The 6,448-nt window shown below is 44.0% G+C and overlaps 1 pseudogene; it reads right to left on the bottom strand.

Annotated features, from left to right (window-relative positions):
- Nucleotides 1-289: 289 nt before the first annotated feature.
- Nucleotides 290-1,340, bottom strand: LOC119058453 (ras-related protein Rab-18-like; annotated as a pseudogene).
- Between the last annotated feature and the right edge of the window lie 5,108 nt (nt 1,341-6,448).

The following is a 6,448-nucleotide window of genomic DNA, read 5'->3' as shown; positions in this document are numbered from 1 at the left end:
GTCGCTGGTTCAATTCCCAGTCAGGGCACATGCCTGGGTTGGGGGCCAGGTCCCTGATGCAGGTGCACAAGAGGCAACCGCACATTGATGTTTCTCTCCCTCTCTTTCTCCCTCCCTTTCTCTCTCTAAAAATAAGTAAATAAAATCTTTTTTAAAAAAGATTTTTAAAAAATCAAATGCACTTAGAAACGTACACTGATTTTGTTACGTAAAAAACCTTGGACTGCAAACTGCGTGTGTTTACAATAACATTTTACCTGGCCTGCAAATATTCACTTGCATGATACAAAACAAATATGTGCAAACTGCAAGGTCCCTAAAATAGCAGTTAGAGTTTATACACAGAAAGATGTCCCTATCTGATCAGATACGCAAGAGATGGCATTTCCCAGAGTTTATGACACAGAGCAATAACCTCTGCAGGCTCCCGCTCCATGGCCTTCTCCCCGATGTGACAGTCTGACTCCTTTGTTCTGGTTCTCACTTTCCCACAATCCAGGCGATCCTTTCAACGACTTCCTCAAAGGCACCGTGTAGACCATCACAGGTGTTCGCACTTGCCTCTATAATAACAGGTAATGCTTTCATGCTAATTGCAGGCCCTCATTTAAATATCAACTTCATGATTTTCCTTATCAATTTTATTTCCAACTAGCCATGTGTACTATGTCATTTCTCATGCAGTATGTTTCCAATCCACTTAACCAATTATCCAGTGTAACATCTTGTGACATCATATACTGATAGAACACCCTGTGCACCTCCACAATAACCGAGAGTTCGAGTTCTGAACCTCTCTTCATCCTATATTGCAAGTTTAGCCTCGTTTCCATGCACTGGAGCTGTTTTCACCTTAAAGTCAACACCTATTGTTGCTGCAAGTTCTGGATCCAAAGTAGCAGCTGTGAACCTCAAGAGCAGACTAGACTTGCCCACACCACTCTCGCTGTCAGTGAGGCTCTTCGGGGTGGTCAACACATCCTCAACCCTCCCTACCCTTGTCGGCCCCAAGCGCAGCCACCACCGTCTGCCTCTGAAAACATCACTGAGAAGAGGTGCCGTGCATGTGCCTCAGCACTTCTGTCAGCCGACTGGCTCTTGCCTTCTGCACCTAATTTTACTTGAAGTCAAAGTCACAGTATTAACCCAGCACCTTTGCTGCCTTCTTTGCAGGGTGAAGACATCCACAATTGCGTTGTGCTTACTGACCACCTTCTTGTTCCTAGGAATAGTCCACAGGAGACTTCTATTGATAAGACTGATTTAATTTGGTTTACAGATGGATTTAAACAAAAAAATAAACAGGGAAGTTACCCAGCCAGGTATGCAGTAACTTCCATGCAGACGTACGTGAAGGTTCTTATTTACCTGAGTAAGATCCGCACCACTAGCCTAATTAATTGTACTAACTCAGGCTTCTCAACTGGCCAAAGATCAAACTGCCAGTATTTACATTGATAACAGCTATACCTTTGGTGCAACTCACAACTTTAGACTATTGTTAAAGCAGTAAGCCCTCTTAATTTTCTCAGAACGGCCCACAAAGAATGGAAAATAGGTTATAGATTTATTAGATATCATGTAGAAATTGAAACAATTGGCAATTATTAAAATTCCAGGACATTCTATCACTGTTGCCATAGAAGCAAATGGAAATTATTTAACTGATGCTACAGCTAGACGGGCAGCATTAAACCACCAAATTATCCACCTGAGAATGCTCCTTACTTCCTATTAAATTAACTTTTAAAATCTCTTTTACGGTTCCACCAGAAAGCTGCAGAAGAAAATACAGCAACAAAAAGGGGAAACTATTGTCCCAGGCAAACAGATATAGCTTGGACCCAATCAGAAGCCAATCTTATCTATGGGAGCTTAATTACCTATGTTTTCACATGTTCAAGAACTAAAACACTAGAGTTCTAAAGGAAGATTTCATGGAGTGAATAATATTACTGCTACTTAAGCTCATAAAGTGTATAGCAGGTGTTCACATGTTCAAACCTAAGCCTGGAAAATCACTTTGTGGCTCATGAAGACATTCCCCACTTCCTCTCGCTCCATTTGAGGTGCGGTGATTAGATTTTATCCAAATTCCACCATTTCAAAATACAAATATGTGTTAGTTATGATTCATGGGTTGAGGCATTTCCTTGGAGGAAAGCAAAGCCTTAATGGTAGGCAAATTATTATCATAGAAAAAATTAATTCCTGGCTGGGGAATTCCCTCTGAGTTACAATGACTGAGGGACTCCTTTTACTAGAGAGATAATGCCACCCCTTTGTAATATTTGGCTTATTCTACAGAATTTTCATTGTGCCTATCACCCCCAATTCTCTGGATTGGTGAAACATACAAATGATACAATTAAAACTTAACTAGGTATATTTTCAGAAGCTTTTAATCTCCCTCGGCCAAAAGCTCTCCCTATACTGCTCCTCAGCCTGAAATCCGTGGTAAACATAGTCTTTCTTGTTATGAAACGGTCACCAGCTGCCCTATGAATCTAGATGAAGGGACATGCGAATCAACTACTAAAAGGAGACATTCTGCATTAATAGCAAGGGCTCACTAACCAGCTTGTAGGGGTGGATAAGTTAGTAACATACACACATTTTGTTACTGGTGGAGAATGAATTCTAGTGGTACGTTGAGGAAAAGGATTTCCTGAGACCGACATGGGAGGATGTGGTTCCGTGGTGAGCTTTGTTGATGATGTAAAATTAAGGGGGTTCCCCTCCTGACCTCCCAATGTCCCATCTCCACCCGTCCTACCGTAGAAAAGGCTCGATCTTGTCTTCAGCAAGACCAAGACAAAAGCCAGTGTCCAGTGTTTCTGCTCCATGTTAAATATCCACTCCGGTCCAACATCCTGTTCGTTTAGTGTGTGTTCCCAGCTGTGGCCCATCGTTGTGCTGCGGTATTCAAGCTGCTAGGGCCACATGGCCATGGAGGGAACAGGTGCATGCCCCACGAGAGTGCAGGTCGTCAGGCAAGACAGAACGTTCTTTGTTCCCCTCGGCTTTCAACCAGGAGCTTGGGTTTGGAACAAACCAGGGGCTTTCTCAAAATGACTAATTGACTTCCCAAGTTTTCATGGGCTTTAGATGGGTCCACACCTCCTATTTAGGCTGACAGACCTCTATGGTCCAGCATCTCCCCCTAAACCCCCCTCCCCAACAATCTGGTCCCCAAGTGGGGAGGGAAGAGCATTAATTTCCTTGACAGAGCAATGCTACAGTCCCCGGGAGTGGAAGCATAAACTGTAGACAGGTTATGCTTCCTAGTTTATTAAGCTCAATGTCTAAGTCCCTTTGTTCCCCTTTCCCATCAATAATTCGCTAAATACCAAGAGTAACAACTTTACACTGTGCTGCTGGAAGATGAAGACTTCAAAGACCACAACGTACAACAAGGAGATTTTTGTCTGTTAGAAAATAGATTAATTTAAGACTCTCTCCAACACTGTTGGAAGGAATCTCATCCGATGCCTAACAGAGAACGGACATCTGCCCCTGGCTCTGACGCCCGCCTCCACCTCCGGTGGAGACCGAAGACTCTCCAGGATGAGAAGCTGCCGGCATCAGAGACAGGCAGCCGTCCCAGGCTGGTGTGCCTACAAATCGATGGTGAGCCTTGTTTGTTTGATTGTCTTTACCTGTCTGCTAATATTAATAATAATAACTTTATTACTACTATTATTATTATACTTGTTTTTTAGGCTTTTCTCAGACCTTGTGTACATAGCCCAGTTGTCAATAATCACTTAAGGTGTACAAGAAAACTTTTGTATTATCAATTAAACTATTTTTATGTTTCCTCTTGAAATTTAGAAGAACGCTATTGCAAAATGAAGGAAAGAGGTGTATACATTTTAATTTTTATAATTTTTTTATTGTTTATTTACAGTTGTCCCCTTTTTTCTCCCATTACTCTCCCCTGCCCTACCCACCCCACCTCCCACTGTCCTTGCCCATGTGTTCTTTATAGTTGGTCCTCGAGTTCATCCTTCCCTTCCTTTCCCCATTATCCTCCTCCATCCTCCCCTCTGGTCACTATCAGCTCGGTCTTAATTTCAGTGCCTCTGGTTCTATTTTGTTCACTCGTTTGTTTTGTTGATTGGTTTCCACTTATAAGTGAGATCATACAATATTTGTCTTTCACCACCTGGTTTATTTCACTTGCCATAATGTTCTCCAGTTCCATCCATGCTGTGGTGAAGGGCAGGAGCTCCTTCTTTCTTTCTGCTGCATAAAATTCTATTGTGTAAAAGAGAAGTTAAAAGAAAAGTTTGTCCTGATAATTTAATTATTGCTAAATGAATAAAAAGCCAAAAAAATAATGGAAGTTGTAGAAATTAGTGGAAAAGGAATATTGAGAAAGGAATTTTATGTATAAACACCAGAACCTAATTATGGGAATGTGCTCACCCCCTACACCAACAAGGACCACTAACTACCTTAATCTGGGTGGGAGCTGAAGTGACTATAAAAACACGGCCCTCTATAACTGTTGTGGCAAAAAAATATTTACTTATAAAATTCTTTCTTTCTGGCTTCTGGATTTATGGAGCATCGTGTTCTTACAGCCTTGGCCCTAACTGAACCTTGAGGTCACAAACCCCAGTTGCACAACCAGAGGGGATCATGTTAATAACAGCACCTGAGTGCCCGCAGTGGGAAGTAAGTGGGCCGTGGTAAATACAAACCCACTTCGGGGTCAGACTATGAAAACCGGGAAAGTGTATGGTGCCCTCCTACTAGAAGAAAATGTTATACCACACGCAAATTATAGAAAAGTGAGACAGACAACCCCCCAGGGTAGTATTTTTCCCTAACAAAGGTCAATTGTCACCTTAACTGAGCCTGCCTATGTCTGTTTGCATCTAGGATAACAGATCTGATAACATGTTTTTAAAATATCGAAGTAATATTCCACCCCCACCCAGCAATTCACAACCACAGCACACAGAATCCCTCATTATTATTGTTATCACGTTCATTGTTGACTGTCACTCTGTGCCCACCTGTGTAAAAGAAGTATGTGTCACCCCAACAGGTGGCTCGGGTGGTTGGAGCACAGTCCCCTACACCAGGAGGTTGCAGGTTCCAAGCTTGTCGGAGCACATGCCTAAGTCGCAGGTTCTGTCCCCAGTCAGGGCACACAGTGGGGGGGGGGGGCAACTGACTGATGTTCCTCACACTGACGTTTCACTCTCTCCCTTCCCATCACTCTAAAATCAATAACCTACCCTCAGGTGATTAAAAATAATAATACACATAAAATAAATACATGTCTATTCATTTTACTTTTCATCTAATCCTAGAGGTTTCCCTGCTGTGCTTTCTCCCACCTCCCTAATCTATCACCAAAGAATTTTAACAGACTATGGAAATGATGCCTGAAAGTATAGCCTTTATCACCAAAGAATTTTACATCACCCCCTCGAAAGGACAAAGCCCAAAGCCCGTGCCATTTGCTACTATGGCGCCATCTGCCGAGCAGGCCTACGACCTCGTTAAACACAAATGCCATTTTATTCTTCTGAGCTTCTGTCCCCAGGACTGGAAGTTACTGGAGAGCGGGAACAAAACAAGACAACATGGGAGCAAACTGCAGCTTATACAAAACCACCCAATGCCTCCTGGGTTGCAAAGCCCCCAGCAGCCCAGGGAACAATTGGGCCTGCCTCTCAATGCAGAGAAAAAGGTGGCATTTTTGAACTCCAGCCGCTTTTCCACCCCTTTGCCTAACTCTCTAGCATCCCCCCATCTCTTCTCCCTGCTTCTCTTCCTCCAGCCTCTCGCCCTGCTCCCCCTTCAGATGGGTTTCCTCCAGCCGTTCCTGATCCGGCCGCCCCCTTGGGAACCCCTAAACCTGCGACCCAGCTCCCTCCCCGTGAGGTTGCTGGATCCAAGAGCATTATTTGGGCCCAGGCTCCCTGTCCGATGCCCGACCTCTCCCAAACTGAGGTCAGAACTTGGCAGTTTTTCAGCAAATTCATCAAATGCACAAAGGAGTTTGAATGGCCCACCTTCTTGTATGATATCCATTTGACTGTTTTGTAACTGCTGATTGGTGCTCCTTAACCCCTTTGCCTTGCTCACTTAACTCCCCTTTACCTCTGGCAACCATCACCCTCCCTCAGGACAAGCTCTATACAAATGGGAGAGCTGTCCTGGATGGGAGAGACCTGGTTCTTCTTGCTGACACACGTAAAGAATTACAGATCAGCACATGTATTAGCGTGTAATCAGTTTATTAGTGGCCCGTTCCCATGGAAGAGAACAGGATGGAGTAGAGTAGGAGGTGAAAGGCAAAGTTTCAGGGCAAAGCAGGGTGACATAAGCAAGAACGGCTAAAGACCAGGGTGGCAAGCCCCTGGGCAGCCTGAGGCCGGGTGGCCTGAGGCCCGATGGCCAGAGAGCCAAGAGCACCCAGAGCCCC

The sequence above is a fragment of the Artibeus jamaicensis genome, unplaced genomic scaffold (genome assembly GCF_021234435.1).
Source record: "Artibeus jamaicensis isolate MK-2021 breed Jamaican fruit bat unplaced genomic scaffold, CSHL_Jam_final contig_47, whole genome shotgun sequence".
Classification (NCBI taxonomy): Eukaryota; Metazoa; Chordata; class Mammalia; order Chiroptera; family Phyllostomidae; genus Artibeus; species Artibeus jamaicensis.
Note: the sequence above shows the minus strand (reverse complement) of the source record. Positions and strands in the feature narration are given on the sequence as shown.